The sequence below is a fragment of the Tiliqua scincoides genome, chromosome 4 (assembly GCF_035046505.1).
Source record: "Tiliqua scincoides isolate rTilSci1 chromosome 4, rTilSci1.hap2, whole genome shotgun sequence".
NCBI classification, from domain to species: domain Eukaryota; kingdom Metazoa; phylum Chordata; class Lepidosauria; order Squamata; family Scincidae; genus Tiliqua; species Tiliqua scincoides.
Window position 1 is genome coordinate 27,523,271 of NC_089824.1, and position 20,713 is coordinate 27,543,983.

The 20,713-nt window shown below is 45.0% G+C and overlaps 1 pseudogene; it reads left to right on the forward strand.

The window, feature by feature from the left end:
- Positions 1 to 14,130: 14,130 nt before the first annotated feature.
- Positions 14,131 to 14,247, forward strand: LOC136650469 (5S ribosomal RNA; annotated as a pseudogene).
- The last annotated feature ends 6,466 nt before the right edge of the window (positions 14,248 to 20,713 follow it).

The following is a 20,713-nucleotide window of genomic DNA, read 5'->3' on the forward strand; positions in this document are numbered from 1 at the left end:
TATGTCAATATTTTCCCTTGTCACCAGACATTCCAGTTCTCCCACCTTTGCTCGTAGACTTCGGGCATTCGCATAAAAGCATTTATACACGGAATGCCCCAGGACGGGCTGCTTATTCGCTCCTTTGTCCCCGCATCCTCTCATTGTGCCAAACTGTCTATCACATCCCATCTCCCTACCTTTCCCAATTTCTTCTCCTACCCTGCCTTTGTCTTGTTGTTCTCTAACCTCCCCATCCTCATCCCATAGGGATGAGGAGTCCCGAACCGGATGCCCCTCGGCTCCTGTCGGCCTTCCCCCAGGGATCAGTTTAAAAGCTGCTCTGCCACCTTTTTAATGTTATGCGCCAGCAGTCTGGTTCCATTCTGGTTCAAATGGAGCCCGTCCATCTTGTACAGGCCCCGCTTGTCCCAAAACGTTCCCCAGTGCCTAACGAATCTAAACCCCTCCTCCCTACACCACCGTCTCATCCACGCATTGAGACCCCTGATCTCCGCCTGCCTAGCTGGCCCTGCGCGTGGAACAGGTAGCACTTCAGAGAACGCTACCTTTGAGGTCCTGGCTTTCAGCTTCCTGCCTAAAAGCCTAAATTTGGCCTCCAGGACCTCCCAGCTACACTTGCCCACGTCGTTGGTGCCGACATGCACCACAGCCGCTACCTCTCCCCCAGCACTGTCTACTAGCCTGTCTAGACGAGAAGTGATGTCCGCAACCTTCGCACCAGGCAGGCAAGTCACCATGCGGTCCTCACATCCGTCGCAAACCCCCCTCTCTATGTTTCTAATAATTGAATCCCCCACTACAAGAAGCCCCACTACAAGAAGATCAGGGAGTTCTCCTCTCTGGCCTCCTCCCTCTAGGGCTGAAGCAAGCCCAATCCTTCTGGGGGCCTCACTCTTCCCCCTTGTGCAGGAGGGACTCTCCCCTTTGGCCTTTCCCTTGGCCTTACTCCCCTCTGGAGAGGGGCTTCCTCTCTCTTCACCTCCCAGTCTCTTTATGAAGCCAGCCCCAGGTTTGTCCATCCCCACCCCTTCTGGCCACATGACTGTTTGCTGCTCCCAGCTGGTACTCGGCCCTACTCCCAGGTAGGTGTTCTGCCTGGGACCCCAGTCCTGACAGTACTTGGGGCTTACTCCCAAGGAGGATTCTATTCTTAAGGAGACCCCTGCTCCTAAGGAACTCCTGGCTGCCAGGGATGGGTCTAGGTGACATGCACCTTTAGAAGAAGAAAAAAATTCACCTTACAAAGTATGGGAATACCTTTGCTAGGTCCAACTCAAAACTAACATGCTGTCAAACAAGGAGGTTTTGAGTCCTACAAGACTCTTAGGGAGGTGGAAAGCAAATGGACAGGGGATCATGTTATAGGAGTCTCAGCAGTTTGAAACCTGTAAAATGTATAGATGGAGATTAAGGGTTTTCTTGCAGGGTTGCATCAGCCTCTGAAAGATACAGATTGAATACACACTTAGGGATACTTAAGCAAATAAAGTTAAAAATGGTTGCAACCCTGAACCTCCTCCATTGCATTTCTGGAAGTTCAAAGTTAACTCAGTTCAGTCTGCAGCACAAACTTGAAACTCACAGGGACTTTTCAGGCAGAGAAATTAGAGCAGCAAAATATATTTATGCCCTCCCCCCCCCATCCTTTTGCTGCCCAAATAGGGCTTTCTATAAACCTCATTGTAAACATGCAGAGGATTATGCTACAAAAGTCTTGTGAGACTCAAAAGCTCGTTATCTGATATTCTGTTACTCTTGGGTTAGTCCTAATAAAGGTTTTACCCTATTGTGGATAGTCTAACTAGGCAACTCTCTACACCAGTACTCCAATATATCTTATTTCATTTTCAGCAGATTCCCTGATCTTGATTATTGTTCCCACTTTCCTTATGGCAGCTTCTGAACTATTTGAGTGTATGTCACCTGCAATATCAAATGGAAGGTATATCTACTCCGGCTTCTGCTTCCAACAGGGGCTAGGTCAGTGATTTTCAACCAGTGTGCCATGGCACATTGGAGTGCCTCAAATTGTCCACAGGCGTGCCGCTGGAGTTTGTTGGAGGATCATTTATTAAAAGGGCCATTGGGGGATGTGAGTCCCCCCCACAAGCAGTGCAGTGCACCTTTCAATTGTCAAAAAAGTGATGGTGTGCCGACAATTTTAGCACCTTGTCAGTATGCCATGAAATGAAAAAGGCTGAAAATCATTGGGCTAGGTAGATTCTTCCAGGAATCTTCAGGATACTCAGTATATGATTGGGAGTTTAGTGCTGTTTCTGAAAAAGTGAGTATCTGAATAATTTCTGGTAAATGGGTCCTAAATGTGTTTGGGGTATACATTATAATGTTCCCTATTTTCACACATTAGTCCAATAGAGTGCAGGTTTAACTGTGTACAAAATGTACATGCCAGTATGTGAGACAGCACAAGAATATCTTATTGTTCTTACAGTTGTTTGAATGTGTCGTGTCACCCAGATACATGCAACTGTAAGTAGAATAAACATTGGTTTAGATTTCACGCAAAATTTCAGTTCAAAATACTTGAACTGTCAATGTGAAGCGGTTCTTTGCACCTTTTATCGAACCTGCCTCATTAACTTCCTGTTAACACTTCCTGTTAAATTGGTTCTGTAGACAAGAATTCCATTTATAACTTTAATAGTACTGTCTGCTACAGCATGAGAGTTTGCCACCACTGTGCCTTCTGCTGCATTTTTTTTTCACCTCCCCTCACTCAGTAGCACAGCCAGAGGTGTGATTAGTACAGCAGGTGCTGTTGTAAGCAGCCCCACCATTTGCCTTTGGAGTTACTGGGGCAGCGATGGCAATGTGCATGTCTACTCTGAAGTAAGTCCCATTATGGTTAGTGGGGCTTACTCCCAGGTAAGTGTGGCTAGGATGGCAGCCAAAATTAAATTCCTTCAGCAGTTATAGGAGAAAATTAGTGGTAGCACCCAGGAAGAAACTGAGTTGGAGACACAGCAGCAATAAACGATATTGTTAAAATCTGCTTATTATCTGGTTTTCCAGCCTGTCAGCTGCCCAGATTACAGTTACTGAGATGGAAGCACACCCAGTAGCAAAATGGGCAAAGACATTCTACTCTACACTCAACCAGCAACAAACTGGATGCCATGTGATTTATATGTTTGAAAAATGTCTCAGCCCACCCCTAACTCCTAGGTCAAACATACATTATGCACCTTCTGAGAAGGCGTTGCATCGCACCGTCACATTATGAGTAAGTGGCCCATTCCATATCTGTGAAGAGGCAAGGCATCCAAAAGTCAAAATCCAGGCACTCCTTCCATTTTGGGAACTTGCATTGCCCTTAATTCACAGCCAGACAAGGAGACTTTCATTTGTTTCCTTGTTTTTGTGGTTTTTAGATGCTAGTACAAAATAAATCACCAACAACCATGAGATCACATGAGGAAAATATGACCAATTGCTATTTTCCCAGCTTTGTGGTATTTTACGATGTGTTTGGAAAGTGAGAACTGAGATTTCTGCCATATATGGATATCTTGGGAACTCTGAAAACTGTTGATGGATTGCACTTCCTGGAGATATCACCTTTCCTTGATTTCAAAGCTTGGTGTCCCTCATTTTCCTGATGCTGAGAGATACGTCTCTTGATGCAGTCGTGTGCACTTTTCTCCTTGGCTAACAACGGGGGGAAAAGAATAGCATGAAACGACAAAAATCAGCCTCTCAATATGCATTCCAACAAATGCAAACTATCCTGCAGGGAGGAGGACCTCCGATAATCCTTTCTAAGAAGAAAAAGAGTCTATGAGTTTGGGGACAATGACACTCAATGAAAGCTCATCTGTCTCATGCCTAGTTTGTGAAAAATGCCTTCCAGAGGAATTATGTTATGAGGAAGGACTGGTGTCATCCCCTTGTACTCTGAATGCATCTTCTTTTGGTAAATCAACAGCTGTGTATTAAGCAAAATGAATGCTGGACAAAAGGTACCAGATGTGGAACAGAGCTAGTGCCTCTGGAAATATAGGTCTACTGTCCCAAACAGCAGTACAGTCTAAGGTTCCTAAAAACCCTAGTGGACACTGAGTTCGCTGATAGTGAATCATTGAGCCTATGGGGGAAATGGGATTAGGTTCCAGGGGACCCTCTTCACTATACACCCTATAGTGTATAGTTTATGAACCTGAATCTTAACTTGAAGTCTATGGGGTTGGGTGATAACAAGGGCTCAACAACATCCGACATCTGATACTTGCTCCTCCATGCCAGATATCCCTTAATGCATTGAAGGTTGTGATGATGACAATTTCTCTGTGCTGGCTGTTCCTCAACTTGTTGAAGGTTGCTGGCCCATCAATAAGGCCTCAGAGTTCAGCAGTGGGGAGGGGGTTGATTCACCATTCTCCACCTTCATGGGTCTCTTGACTCCTTCCTTCAGGTTTCCACAGTCCCTGATAGCCTTCCAGAGACCTCAGGTAGCCTTCTAGGGAACTCTCATCATTGACCTTACATCCTTGCTAGAGTTGTGAAGGTTCAGCTGTAGTCCCCAAGACGGTGTCCAAGGTGGTGGGGCAAGTCTGGAAACAGACACTAGTGTGTCTGATGAATCTCCATAGGCCAATAACAATGCCCATTTGATGTGGAAAATTAACCCAATCCAGACAACTTCCTAAAAAAACAAAAACAAAGAGGAATATAATTGGCCGGAGCGGTTACAGTCACCCCCTCTCCCGTTGGCTGTATACTATATAGATGCTGCCTTCTGCTCATGAGAAGGCCCCTGTCTCTTTTCCTCCTCCTCCCCCCACAACCTCTCTTGCCCCGCCTGCCTGCTTGTAGCTGTGCCAAGTCCCATAACCACCCTGAGTGCACTGTCTCCATGTTAGCGGATAATGAGAACAGGGTCACAATATTGAGAAGTAGGTGTCAATTTTTCCCCACACAGATAACTAAGGCCCAAATCCTAATTTTCCTGTGCTGACGCAGCACTGCCAATGGGGCATGTGCTGCATCCTGCAGTTGGGTGGCAGTCATGGAGGTCTCCTCAAGATAAGGGATTGTTTGTTCCCTTACCTTGGAGCTGCATTGCCCTTACCTTGGTGTTGGTAAGTTGGTTAGGATTGCACCCTAAGTCTCCCCCGTTGATGAAGTCATGCCAAGAGGGCATATGTTGCATCCTGTGGGGGAGCTGTGGGTTCCAGAGACAACATCAACTGCTAGTAATATGAGATAATAATAATAATACATTAGCATAAGGAAACCTGAGGACACATGGGAAACTTTAATGCCAAAGGGTTTTATACAGGGCTTTTTTTGTAATAGAGCATTCCGGCACTTTTTTTTTTCCCTTTCACTGAGGGAGGGATTCAAACCTCTGACCTTGTGCTCCACCTTTTTTTTTAAACTAAGGGCTAGGGAGGAATTCAAACCTCTGACCTCGTGCTCCACAGCCCAGCATTCTCTCCATTGGGCTATAGGAAAGCTCAGAACTAATATATAAGGTCTTGAGCCCAGCAGGTGGCCACCAGCGCCTCAAGTATTAGTTCCAAACACTTTGAGTCTAAGAGTTCCTATGGCTCAATTGTTAATGTGCTGGTCTGTGGAGCCAGAGGCTAGGGGTTCAAATCCCTATGAGAAAGAATTTTTTTTTTTTTTTTTTTAGGAGGGAAGGTGCTCCATGGCTGCAAAATATAAAGGTTGGTTGCCAGTTGCCAAAAGGGGAGCCAGTTGAGGCTGCAAAACTCCTCAAAGTTCAGTTTAAAAATAAATAAATAAATAAATAAATAAATAAATAAAAGATTAACAAGTTGTGAGTTCCTGCACCTTTTTTTTTTTTTTTTTTTTTACAAAAAAAGCACTGGTTTTATATAACAGATGTTTCAGTGACTGAAGCCCCCTGTACTAATCTGTCAGGTGCAAAGCAAGGTGTCTAAAAAAACAAGCGTCAGCAACCACCTACAGTTGCCCAAATGTATGGAAGCCCTAATACTGCACAGTGTGCCAGTTCAAAGATAATCACCATCTGCCCAGTGGTTTGTTTTTGAGCAGTACAGGAGGTGATCAGTCACCATCTTCTGCCATCACCAACATGAGTTAATCGGGACAGGGGCCAGAAAGCAAAGCAGAAATAGCAGCATTTCCATCTGAAAGGGAATGCGAGACTGAAACAAAAAGTGAGCAGGTAAGCAGAGGAGGCCACAGCCCAAGGCAGGCAGATGTTTCTGTAGAGAGGCAACAGCAGGCCCAAGCACAGCTGCATCCACTGAGCTTTGCTCTCTGCAGTGACTTGGGGGAGCCAGTGCCAAGGAGGTTGCCCACTCCCACAGCCTTTGACGGTTATGAGGCAGTGAACTCAGCCAACAAAACCGTTGGGGTCGAGCCAGCAACAATTTGGCACCTCCTGTCAGTGTTTCTTGTCTTAGAGAGGGCCGGTTGTACATCAAGAAGTGATAAAGAGCTGAAAGTGTATTTAAGCAGTGATGTCCTGCCTCTCAGAACTTTTGCGTCTTATATTACTCATCTCTGGAGTTCCAGCTGTGTCTCTTATTCATCCAAACGTCTAGTGAGAAGCCAACATCCATTAATTATCCTTAACTGGAAATGTAAAGAAGGCACATCTCTCTCAAGGAAGATTTCAAGACTTGCTCCGTCTGATTGACGCAAGATAAGAAATTATGGCTAGCTAGATGCTAACATGGAAGTGCAAGAGTGGGAAAATATCACTTCTAAAGTAACAAAACTCAGTTCCAGGACTGACAGCAAAGGAAGCAGATCTGTCGGAACCCAATGCTCAATCTGCAGGTTTTCTTCTGGAGCAAAATGTTATGTTGAGATGATGTTAGGTTCAGGGGAGAGTGTGCCTGCTACTTGTCTGTTGGATGTTTCTGAACAAGGATGGTGTGGTGGAAAACTAAGAGGCCTTTGCCAGAGGTGTAGGAGGAAGAGAACATGGCTGTTGGGCACCAAAATTCCATTGCTGAATGTTGCAGCCTTTTCAAGGTACTGTATGCTTTTAATTAGAATTACACTTCCAAATTATGAGGGCCAGACAATGTCTAGTAGGCGCTTACCATTTTTACAATAAATGTTGAAACGGTTAGGAATCCATGGTAGTTTAAGAATCTAATCTAAGGTAAGGAAGGGATATTGTTACAAATGGTGGTTTCAATTAGCTAAGAGTCAGGCAAAAGTAACAAAAAACAAAGCATCATTAAATGAGTCTGATCAGATCTCTCTCTCTCTCTCTCTCTCTCTCTCTCTCTCACTGCTGCTGATCTGCTGAGTCACTTCCTGTAGCTGAACCCTCACTTGATCTCCTTCTGTGTCCCTGAGTTATTCCTCACATGCTTCTTTTCTAACAGCGGAATCCTATCTGCGCCGGAACAGACAGGCCTGCGCTGTATCCAGTGCAAGATAGGGACCTCTTCCACTTGTACTGATTGCCATAAAGCAGTCAGTGCTTGTTGTAAAGAACGCACTGTTGGGGATGTTGGCAGGAAGGCCAGCACCTACTTGCCCACGTTGTCAGCTCAGGTAAGTCAGCAGGAGAGGCAGGAGGGGGAGGGGAAACTGGGCAGGTATGGGGGCGTAACAGGGGAGTGGGGAGGCTGCTGGAGGGGGTGATGCATGCTGGATCCTATCCCCCTTTCCTGCTACCTCCCTGCCCCCTTTCTCTTCTCAAACTTGCACTAGCAAAATCATTAGGGCAGGTCTGAAGAGACCCATTGTGGAGATGTTTAGAGATATCAGGAAACTTAAATCCTCTTTTGCCTCTGAAGTCTCCTGATTCTCCCCCCTCCTCCGCTTGATACAGCATGCCCATTTTTGGCATGGCTGCACCAGCGGGGGGGGGGGGGAAGGATAGTTTTGGGGCTCTCAGTTTATTTATCATATCCTGAGAGCTATTTATCATGCCCTATTAGAGCTGAAACATCTGCCATGGAGGTCTGACTATACTGGCCCCTTAAATTGCTACCAATTGAGTTTGGCCAGCATTTGGCAGCAGGGCCATAGTGACGGGATGCTGCCTGACGCAAGGCCACCCCAAATCTGCCGCTGTGGTCTCTGCTGTAGCATGCTAAGAATATCCCCTTACTATGTGTTCTCTCACATGATTTTCGCACACCAGGAAGTGCAGGATTTCCTGTTTTATTTAAAGGGACTGTATGAACAGAGTAAACCTGGAAGTCCTGCACTTCTTGGTTTGTGAAAACTGTGCAGTGCAGCATGGTAAGGAAGAAGATGATCCACACACTTTTAGCAGACGAGAAACAGATCAATGTGGCTCACATGCATGGTGGGCTGGATGGAAGCAGTGGCAGCAGACTCGGGGAGAAGAGCACACTGAATCCACCTGCCCTTCACCCCCACATCAGCCTGCTTCATGGCCAGACCAGCTCCGTTTGGCAGCAAGGGTTCCATTCCCATTTCCTTGTTCTGTTTCCTGCTGTTGCCTCCTGTTGTCATCTGTTGCATAACATATCTGAGACCTACTCATCACAATAGGTGAGGAAGGGAGCAGAAGGCAGGAACATGGAGGGAATTGAGTGGGAAGACCTCTTGAGCTTAGATTTTCTCAACTCAACTGGAGATTTAACAAGGGACCTCCCATGTGCACAGTAAGACATGTCAATGCAAGTTTCAGCATGACCTCCTTGGGGTCCCCTAGCATGGGCACCTTGAGAAAAGATCAAGTTATTCACGGATTCACAAAACCCTTGAATTCATAAGCATTTTCACTGGTAGTTGTTGGACCCCATTCATTCTAGGTTAGCAACATATCTTCCCAGTAGGCCATTTGATTGACAGTTGCTTTCCCCAGTTCTCTTCTGCCAGTAAATGGCAGCCAAGCCAGTAACATCCCTTATCAGCCATTTTCTTTTAGCTTAAAGATATGCTCCTTTCCGTCTTAATTTGTGACATTAATATCTCGAAGAAAAACATTCACATTGACTACCCAATCCAGCACCAGGGATTAGCGGTTTCTTTCTTGGAAAAAGCCAGCTCTAAGTTACACAACAGCTCCAGCTTTCGGGAAAGCATAATATTATGCCAAATGCACTTTGAGGCTGAAATTTTCTCATGCTTCTTTGCTTTCCAAAGGTGACTTTCTTGAGAGTAGTTTAAAGATTAATTTACATTTGAGAATTATTAGATCACACAGGGAATATATATTTTCAAAGTTGGAGGCTTGAATAATATAATAGTATTTTATAAATCTGGTAATCTGACATGATTGTTTTTTGGGTGTGTTTTCTTTTAATGAAACCAGAAAGTCCATGGTGTTTCTCTGAAAGAAGAGGATGATGATGATGATGCAAAAGTAAATCATGTTATTGTACATATTGTTGTTGGCAACCTTCAGTCTCGAGAGACTATGGTATCACGCTCTGAAAGGTGGTTTTGGAACATCGTCTAGTGTGGCTGAAAAGGCCAATTCGGGAGTGACAATCCCTTCCACACCGGGAGCAAGTGCAGTCTGTCCCTGGTCTGTCTCCCTGGCTATGGGCCTTCCTTCTTTGCCTCTTAGCCTCAGACTGTTGGCCAAGTGTCTCTTCAAACTGGGAAAGGCCATGCTGCACAGCCTGCCTCCAAGCGGGCCGCTCAGAGGCCAGGGTTTCCCACTTGTTGAGGTCCACTCCTAAGGCCTTCAGATCCCTCTTGCAGATGTCCTTGTATCGCAGCTGTGGTCTACCTGTAGGGCGCTTTCCTTGCACGAGTTCTCCATAGAGGAGATCCTTTGGGATCCGGCCATCATCCATTCTCACGACATGACCGAGCCAACGCAGGCGTCTCTGTTTCAGCAGTGCATACATGCTAGAGATTCCAGCACGTTCCAGGACTGTGTTGTTAGGAACTTTGTCCTGCCAGGTGATGCCGAGAATGCGTCGGAGACAGCGCATGTGGAAAGTGTTCAGTTTCCTCTCCTGTTGTGAGCGAAGAGTCCATGACTCACTGCAGTACAGAAGTGTACACAGGACGCAAGCTCTGTAGACCTGGATCTTGGTATGTTCCGTCAGCTTCTTGTTGGACCAGACTCTCTTTGTGAGTCTGGAAAACGTGGTAGCTGCTTTACCGATGCATTTGTTTAGTTCGGTATCAAGAGAAAGAGTGTCAGAGATTGTTGAGCCAAGGTACACAAAGTCATGGACAACCTCCAGTTCATGCGCAGAGATTGTAATGCAGGGGGGTGAGTTCACATCCTGAACCATGACCTGTGTTTTCTTCAGGCTGATTGTCAGTCCAAAATCTTGGCAGGCCTTGCTAAAACGATCCATGAGCTGCTGGAGATCTTTGGCAGAGTGGGTAGTGACAGCTGCATCATAGGCAAAGAGGAAGTCACGCAGACATTTCAGGTGGACTTTGGACTTTGCTCTCAGTCTGGAGAGGTTGAAGAGCTTTCCGTCTGATCTGGTCCGGAGATTAGATGCCTTCTGTTGCAGTTCCAAAGGCCTGCTTCAGCAGGACAGCGAAGAAAATCCCAAACAAGGTTGGTGCAAGAACACAGCCCTGCTTCACGCCGCTTCGGATGTCAAAGGGGTCTGATGTGGAGCCATCGAAGACAACAGTGCCCTTCATATCCTTGTGGAAGGATCAGATGATGCTGAGGAGCCTGGGTGGACATCCAATCTTGGGGAGAATCTTGAAGAGGCCATCCCTGGAGACTTGGAAAGCAGCAGGGAGTTCTATCTGGGAGGTAAGGAAGGGTTAATGTTTGCTTTGCAGAGGGCATGAGGGGGGAGGGGGAGTGGGTCTCTGATGGAAAGGAAGGAACTGATGATCACTGACTATTTGACTGAGGGAGGGCAGGAAGAGGAGCCCAAGGGGAAGAGAGGCAGTTTGTAGTGATCATGCTTGCCAACAGCATGACATGGCTACTGTAAGCTCTGTTGTTACTTGGGTGGAGGAAGCCTCATTGAAAGACAGGCTGAAGTGGGACTACTCTTGAGTAGAGCTGCAAAGGATCAGGTCATCCTGGTAAGTCTCACAGCTGCTGCACATGACCCTCTTCCCTCCATCTCCTCCAACCCACTCCCCAACTCCTGCACTCTCCTTCCCCACCCTGAAATTCCCACTGCACTCTCTTCCCTTCCCACGACACCCCCCACTGCTGACTTACTGGAGTTGGTGCAGCTTGGGCTCTGCAATGGTGGGTGCATGGATATGCCATAACCCTGAATGACCTGGCAGTTGTGCAATGATTTTCATATCACATATATGCCATGTTTATAACACATGCCATGATCTCCATCCAAAGAAGTCAAGAGTGGCTTATAAAAGGTTCCCAGGTGGTCTCTCATCCAGGCAATATGCAAGAAAGATCCACTTAGCTTCTGTAATGGAGACTTTGGACCAAAGTGACTTCGCAAATCTCCACTGAATGCACAGATAGGGAAACAGGGCTATACTGTTTGACCATGTCCCTCCATTTCATCACACGTCATGGCCTTGCCCCCAGACACCCACTCTGCACGCGGAATGTCTGCACACAGTATTAAATTTAAAGAGAGTTTCTCCACAAGTTTTGAAAACCTTGTGCAGACAAATACTGAACACTTGGGGAGAGATAGGCAGCGGGCATATAGGAATAAGGGGTATGCCGAGCTGATGTAGCCGCCTCCTCACTCCATGTATTCAGTTAAAGTGGAGGGGGCAACCTCTGAAGTGAAACCCCAATAGCTACAAATGTTGTGTTCGTTTTGCAATGCAAATGGCTTGCAAACTCTGTTGTTTGAAAGCAATATTAATACTGCTTTTATTAATTATTAAGAAATATTAATAATACTTTATGTTAATATTAATATTAATATATAGGTCCTACATACTCATACCATTAAGGCTTTCCTGAAAAACTCTAATCTGCAGGCACCTTGCAGATTATTTATTAATCTGATAATGCTGATTAGTATTATCTGATCACTTACAAAGGTGGAGGTTACGGTATGGAGGATCCGAAAGAAAGAAAGAAAGAAAGAAAGAAAGAAAGAAAGAAAGAAAGAAAGAAAGAAAGAAAGAAAGAAAGAAAGAAAGAAAGAAAGAAAGAAAGAAAGAAAGAAAGAAAGAAAGAAAGAAAGAAAGAAAGAAAGAAAGAAAGAAAGAAAGAAAGAAAGAAAGAAAGAAAGAAAGAAAGAAAGAAAGAAAGAAAGAAAGAAAGAAAGAAAGAAAGAAAGAAAGAAAGAAAGAAAGAAAGAAAGAAAGAAAGAAAGAAAGAAAGAAAGAAAGAAAGAGCACTGTCCAAGTATAAGTGATTCAGAATTGCCTGGTGCGAGAAGTGTGAGCATAATTTTTCAGTGTTTTGGACTAGTCCGATAGATAGGGAGATAAAATTCCTGAAGTCAGAGTCAGATGTGTTTGCAGATGAGTTTGGAAAGACAAGAATTTTGTTTAAAAATAAAATCTATAGCTGGTGACAAGGGGATGTAAAGTTCTTTTCTGCTCTAAACAGTCGATTCTCCTGGGAGAAGAAAAGATATCTGTTTTGATGTCTTAAACTTTGATTTTGGCTGCTATACCGTCTTCCCTTCGTGACTTAAAATGATGTTTCCAAATATCAAATTATCAGTAAATCTCATTCTTTTTGTCGGTTGAGCTTTGTTCCAAAGATTTTCACATCACTGACAGATTCTATGTAACCAGGGGTTTGAGAAACAGAATATACTTGGTGGCATCTCAAGTCTAACATAATACCCAAATATACCTTTTACAATTCAGTTGATTGCTTAACAGGAACCAGGTATACGGGTCAACAAAGCTGATGCAGCGATGAGGTTACTGAAAGAAACCAAGTTGATAAATTAAAACAAAACCAACCACCACCACCCCCACCTCCCAATAAACCACATGATTGGGTTTCAAGCTTTAAATTGGTTTCACAATAAAGTGATCCGATAAAACAGTATCAGGAAAAAAAAATAGTAAGGAAGCAATCTAAAACCTGGGTGGTAACTGAAGTCACCGTGGGACTTTGAGAGTGAATTACAGCATCAAAGCCATTTATAGCTGCAAAAGGAGGGACTTCAACTGAGAGATGCACATGCCACTGAACATCTAAACCAAAAGCACTGCAAATGGAAAAATTCTAGATATATACAAAGTGCACAGTTTAAAAACTAGCTGCACCATGCAATCCTATCCAAAGTATGACCTAGTCAGTTCTATCTCACATGACACCCCAGCTCAGTTCCTTCCTGGGATGAGAGACCCTGAGTCACATGCGAGGAGTCCATGCTGTGGGTTCTCCCAATGGCAGCTTTGCACCTCTCCTAGAAACAGAACTAGCTGAAAAGGGGAGGACTCTAGTATGGACTCTGCCCACAGGCCTGGGGTTTCTCATATCATTCTGATGATCCACACACTGCAGTGGCTCCCATGCTGCTTGTGTAACATGAGAAATGGGCCTTACAGCCACTGTATACACTACACACAATGAAGAAGAAACGTAAGGGGATAGAATTCTAGACTGGATCACGTTGTACTGCAACTGGAGGTCATATCTGGTGTGCTCCCTGGGGCATTTGGTGGGCCGCTGTGAGATACAGGAAGCTGGACTAGATGGGCCTATGGCCTGATCCAGTGGGGCTGTTCTTATGTTCTTAACTACAATTCCCAGGAAGCCTTGTAGGTCTCTTGTTATCTGGTGTGCTCCCTGGGGCATTTGGTGGGCCGCTGTGAGATACAGGAAGCTGGACTAGATGGGCCTATGGCCTGATCCAGTGGGGCTGTTCTTATGTTCTTATTTTTGGATGCAATCATGCATGCACCCACAGTGCTCCAGTGTTTATCATGACTGGGCTTCAGAAAATGAACCCCATTTGTTCCCATTCATTGCACGTCATGTTTAAGTCAGGCTGAATGGGCCCATTTGATTTGTTTTCCATGCATCGTAAAAACAGATGCTGTAATAAAGGATGCTCTGGTAGCCTTGATATCTGCACAAATAAGACTGGGAAGGGGGCCTCAGCTCAGTAGCCGAACACATATTCCATGTGCAGGAAGTTCCATGTTTCAGTCGCAGCTTCTCCAGTCAAGCAGATGGCAAAGACCCCTGCTTGAGAGTTAAGGTCAGAGTAGCTAATACCTGACCAGATGGGCCAATAATCCTACCCAGAATAAAGCAGCATCCTATGTTTGTATGACAGCAACTGTTACCCTGCACATGCCTGATCTCATCTGATCTTGGAAGCTAAGCAGGGTCAGGCCTGGTTAGTACTTGGATGGGAGACCGCCTGGGAATACCAGGTGCTGTAGACTTATACCATAGTCTTTCGAGACTGAAGGTTGTAAACCACATGTTTGTATGAAGCACAGGGCAAAAACAGTGCTTGGGGAAAAGGCATTTGTGTGGATCATCCGACACTCTGGTGTTTGTTCCCTGGCTTCTCTTTTCAGATAGTCCAGTTTGTGTAGACAATGTATCAGAAGATAGAGAACTCAGCGGTTCTCTCGGTGCAGTAATGCGACCACAAGCCTGGAGTCAGGTTTCCATTAAGCAACTGACAGCAACAGCATTGTCTTCTGTGGGTTATCGAGGCTTTTGTGGATAGAGACCATACCCATAAACACAGCAAAGCAAACTGTATCAGATCCAAAGAAGTGTGTCTGTTTGTACAGCAAAAATATTTTCCATAATACTACTGAGAAAACATCTGCTGCTAATACATTCTTTGAGAAGACAGACTAGTAGCTGGGTCCCTAAGGAAGCAGACTGATTTAACAAGCAATGGGTTTGTTTTAAGAACTAAATCTTCACCGATGCTTCAAATCCTCTCCCTTCATACTGAAGCCCCAAGCTAAGTATACAGAGGCTGAAAACACGAGCAGCCAGATAAATATTACATACAAATCCCAGTATTGTTTCCCATTGAGTGTGTTACGTAGATAATATACATATTATATATACACACATGTATACATATAATATTAAAAATATACATTTTATTAAAAGTGCCTTTCCACCAAAGAGGTACCCAAAGCAACCAACATTTGTCCAAAAAAGAAAACACATGAACTTACCAAGGTCACTGTGCTTGTGTCCAAAACGTTACAGCATTAAATAAAATTTTCTCTTTTCTGCAAGTAAAAATGTCCAAGGCATATTGACTGTATGTGCAGACAGTGCAGACATAAGCAACTACTTGCAGTGAACAGATGTATCATGATAATAATGTGCTTACTTTGTGTTTCATCGTCCTCCGAGTAGCTAGTTTGGACCCTGGCCCATCGTGGCTTAGGAAGTGCCTTCATCAACATCATCACTCACTACATTCCATGGATGAGATCCTATTCTGGTTCCCACATCCATGTGAAGTGAGAACGTTAGGTGTACAAAACAGCTTTCACTATTCAGGCCACTATGGAACGCACCAGAGAGGCTCCCCAGGTACCATCATCGTATGCATGTAGGTGGCTTTAAAGATTTTTTGTTTTTTGCCCAGATTTTGGTGAATAGCAAATAGTTTAATGTTTAGTGAATAGTTTAAAATCTATACTACTTACTTTACAACTGAAGTCTTTTGTTGGTATACTACTTGCACTCAACAGAGCAGACAATATTGGAATCAGTAGACCTTGGTGACTGGCACTGTCGTATGTTCATATGTTATCTATCAACTACCAACCTTGCACTATAAGCTAGGTTAAGTGTAATTAAGCAGGATACATGTGGCATAGCCCCAACACAAAATTCTGCTTCATGAGGCTGTGCAGCATCAGTAGCCTTTATGCTTCAGACAAATAACTTCAAGGATGGGTCGTTTATTTAACTTTGATTACAGAAGAAACGTCTGTATTGGTTATGTATACGCTTAGATAATGGAACTGATTTTATTAACAGGGTTCTATGCTCTTTAGCAGAGCTTTTAGCACAAGCCTGCAGCAGACCGAATAGCATTTACAGCGCTTGCTGAAGGCCAGAAGTGACATCATTAAGCAGGAAGTGACATCATTAAGCAGATGATGGCCAGAAATAAGCACTTTATCATTAGCTTTATCATCACACTCATTAGCTGTGAATGACAGAAGAGAAAGTGTGCAACTCTTGTTCATGATTTCAAGATACAAGACAGTCCAATTATTATTCTGGGAGAACCCAATTGTAAAGAGGAGCAGAGAATGCTTCCAGGGGCTGCATCTGGCCAGTGGACCTTATGTTTGACACCCCTGAACAAGGTCAAGAAGAGAGAAGGAGGGGGTAGTCTGCAGACTGAGTTCCACTTAAAGGGGCAGTTCAAGTTAATTCATGTGTCTGAGTAGAACACAAAAGGGTTTGTTCTGCAGGATGATTGCCCACAAATCAGTTTAGTCAAAATGCTTGGATTCAAGTTAGTTTAAGCCAACTGCAAAAAGGCTTAAGCGAGCAGAAACATGGGCACAATATTTTAGAATGCGTGTATCAACCTTTCCATTTGAGGCAAGTTGGCACCACCTGAATACTAAAGTGGCTTAAGAAGTTGGGTTGCTCAAAATTCATACAGTGAATCTCATTCATTTATCAGTTTCTTTGAACCTGCCTTCAGTCGCTTTCAGTGGAGCTTAAGATCTCAGCCAACTGATTTCAATCCAATTGTGCTGACTAAGCTGGTTTGTGGACTAAGCAGCTTGCAACTGGGAACTTCTGCTTTTTTTTCTATATAGAGATATATCTCTATATCTTTTTCTATAGAGATAGTTTCATTATCTCTAGCTCTTGAAAGTCTTCTCCACTTCATCTCTGGCTGTTGCTTCTTCCATGCCTCTGTTCTGGGTCAGCACAGCCTTCTGGCATCAAACAATGGGAAGGGGTTAAAGAGGCATCTTGGTCTCCCACCCTGTATCTGTAGGCTTTGCTGCCACCAGATGGACAAAAAAGGAATAACACCCACACATTCAAAATTTCCAAGCCTTCCAAACTATAAATTTCAAAGTCTGAAATAGATTCTTATTTATTTACAAAATTCAGGGCAACCCTTGCAAAACAATCTATGAACTGAAAAGCTGACATCATTGGGTTAGAGTAGGGGTCTCTAAACTTTTCGGCCAAAGGGCCGCATCAAATATCTGGCACAGTGTCGAGGGCCAGCTAAAAAATTAAATTTAAAATTTAAAGAAATGCATTGAAGATAGATCTTGGAATGAATGAATGAATGGGCTCAAATGTCCAGGATTTCTTCAAGCACTAACACAGCCCAAGAAATAAAGCACACACTTAAATGGACCCCCATTCCCCAAGCACAACTCTGGTTGTGTTTAGTCAACTGGGCCAGAAGCTCTCAGGGGATCAGAGGCTGGCCACGGGCCGGATAGAGGCTCTCCGCAGGCTGCATCTGGCCCCCAGGCCAGGGTTTGGAGACCCTTGGGTTAGAGGAATGGTGTGGCAGGTATCATGTCCAGCTCTGCCAGTCAACTATAGTATACTACTCTCTGCCAATCCCAAATGCAGAAGTTGATAACTGAATTTAATACATCTAGCACAGCATATTTGGTGCAGGGTGTTTTGTTTGGGGTTTTGTTTTTCTTTTTTTGCAATTAACTCAGAATTCACTGTCATGTATATTTAATACCTTCATTAATTCCATTTTGTCCAGATCATATTTTAACATATTTCATACATTGGCAGGAACACCACTGCCAGTCAGTCAGTCCTGCCTTTTTTTTATAGCATTTCACTTAAGTTGTTTAAGAATATCAGATTCTAACATTCCATTCCAGAACCCACAGTGGATACTGAAATTGGTGGATATTGAAATCAGAGGATACTGATTTTTAAATACTTTGTAACAAATGTAAATCCCTGTTTTCCTGTTAAAATATCCAAAGCAGTTCACCATTAATCAATTTATCATAAAACAAAACAATAATAATAATAAAAGATTATCAACAGTAGCAACAAGGAAATGCACAGACTTGTTCTCTTTTCATTATAAGAGAAACTGGCAGCAAATCTAGTCAAGCCAACAGGAGCCAGATGAAGTTGGTCATTCCCTGCTCTAAAGAGATTGGCTGGGGCAGGAAAAGGAATTTGCTGCATTCTGAAACCAATTCCCATCATTATGTTTCTATAAAGTTTGTATGAAGTCAAACATTAACAGCCCAATACTATTAAACCCCCACCCCACCCGCCCACTCACCAACATAGACACAGCACCAGAACATCCACTACATCCTGAGGGGGTAGTCCTAATGGTCTCTTCCAGATAAGGGAAGAATTGTTACTCTTGCCCACCTGATTCTGCCCACCGTCACCACCTTCCCTATCCCTGCACTAACTAGAGCCAGAGATCATTGACCACTCACTACTTGTGGCGGGATCCCACTTGCACAAAATGGCATTGCCTTTTGCAACTGCCATAAAGGAACTCACTCTACCAGAATACTATTTCTGGTAGCATCCAGCTCCCACAGGCCACCTGGATACTCCTTACTGCTGGCCAATGCTGCTGGAGTCTTGGCCAGCCTTCTGAGCAGTGCTGAGGCTCAGCACTGGCTGGCATTAGTTCAGCGCAAGTGGTCCCTCCTCTCCAGGTGCCGCAAACTCTCGGGGTGCTCTCTGAGTGCTGCCTTACGGCACGTTTGCAACACCCAGTACTTGTGCTGGAGCTCAGTGCCGGTGCTGCAAAGGTATAGGATTGGGCCCTAACACATCTATTGCAGTTTGTTGAACCCAAACCAAGTGAATGTTCATGCTTAATAGAGAGGTTAGACAGCCATCACATTGAAATTTTGCTAATTATTTTGGACATCAGTTGAACTTCAAGTGGAATTTGAGAATTGCACTTTGTACATAGAGAACGTTTGTTGACTTCTGGGAACTCTATTCTCCTATTAATCACAGGGAAACAAAAGGCTTCTGACATAGTTGATGGGAACCAAGTTGGGCCATGAGGTGCTCCTTCGGGAGGCAGTGGGCTTGCCACTATGCCCGGTACGGGCTTTGCAGGAATACCTGCCAGGGTCCTGGTCAAGGGTAGGGGCCCTGTTCCAGCACGATGTCGGCTCCCCACTGACGTTGTTCCAGTTTAGGGCAGTTTTTTCACAAGCACTGCTGGCCCTGGGGCTGCAGCCCAAGGAGTTTGGCCTGCATTCCCTGCACATTGGTGCAGCATCCACAGCAGCCACCTTGGGTTTGCCGGAGGGTGACATTCAGCATATCGGCCGTTGGCGCTCAACAGCCTATAAGCACTACATTTGCAGGTTCTGAGGACGAGGACACTGCGCGATGGGCATCAGGGGAGCGGACACGCGAGCAGCTGGAGTCACGATATTCTCTCCTATTTATATCCTGCAGGGTGCTGCTTTTCCCAGGTTTGAGTCCAATCGAGGGCCACCACATGGCGGATGCTTTGCAATAATCTTTCCTCTTTATACCCCACAGGAGGCGGTGTTAACCCAGTCCAAGTTTTGATCTGTGGCCACTCCACTGTCTTTTGGGCACACACGAGGGCAGCGGCAGGCTGTTTTGGATCCCAGCTGTGGCTGGGGCCCAACATGCAAGTCAGCTGGTTGGCCAGGCGCGGCATGCACTGGGGCCAGCTGTTGCCCGTGTTGGAATTTTTCTCGAATTTTCCGTGATGGAATTTTTCTCGACGCACCTCTGAAGGTAGCCGCTAATACAGCATATGTGGTGGGTCATGACCCAGTGTTCAATGTCATGCCACAAAGCGTTCCTGGGAGCCTCCAGAGGCCACTTTTGGGTCACGCTAGGTCCACAACCCACTTGATTCGTCTCCACGGGCCTCAGAATGCCTTGTGGCAGCAACCAGAAGTGACTTCCTGTTTGTACCCACAGCTTCCAGTTTACTTCTGGGTTGCTTTTGCAAGCATTGTGGGACCTGCAGAGGCCAGTGGAGTGAATCGTGGACCTGGCGCAAGCCAGAAGCAGCCTCCAGAGTCTATCCAGAATGTTTTGTGGCACAACATTGAGTAATGTGTCCTCTACTATGGAGGACAAAGTTTGGGAACCACTGCTCCAGTACCATCCTCAACACCCAGTGCCTGTCAGTCTCCTTCTTTGTTATTTTTTTCACTATCAAGCATGTGAGGTCACATCTTTTACATGACCCAAGGTCATTTCCCAGAGCATTCTTGGGAGTAGACTGGCAATAACTAGCCATCAGGAATACTACCATGCTGGCACAGTCACTACTACCCTCAGAGGTGCAGGAAGAAAAATTGTTTATGAAAAGAAGTAAAAATCTCCTCATGCTGCAATAAACAAGGGTAATCTCCAGTGATGTAGCTAGAGCTAGATTTTGCAGAGAGCTTCACGGCCGCTTACAAGCAGCTGCTCCCCTTTAGAGCCATTCCCACCAGTGGGAGCAAAACAGAGGCAAATGCTACACCACTGGTCTTCCCGCTGCAGGCAATTACAGTTTGTTGCAAGTATTTCTTGAGTTGGATTTCCAGTGTCTGTTCTCGAAGAAGACTCTTGGGTGAATGCAAGAACAGGGTTGCGATAGGGGTGGGGAGGAGGGTGGATCAGGCCCAGGAGGCAGATGGGAACTGTGGTGGCAGTGCAAACTGAATCCCAAGCCCTTTCCCAGCCTGATCAACCAGAATGAAGCAATGCAGGCTTGCACTAGCAGTTGAGCTGGTAAAGGTTCAAGTTGCCCCATAGTAGCTGCTGGGTCTTACCCTAAGGTAAAGGGGACAAATGTCCCCTTACCCTGAGAAGAACTATAGCAGCTGAAAATCCCCAGTGGGATGCAGTGGAATGCAGTGGAAGCTGCACTGGTGCTGCTGC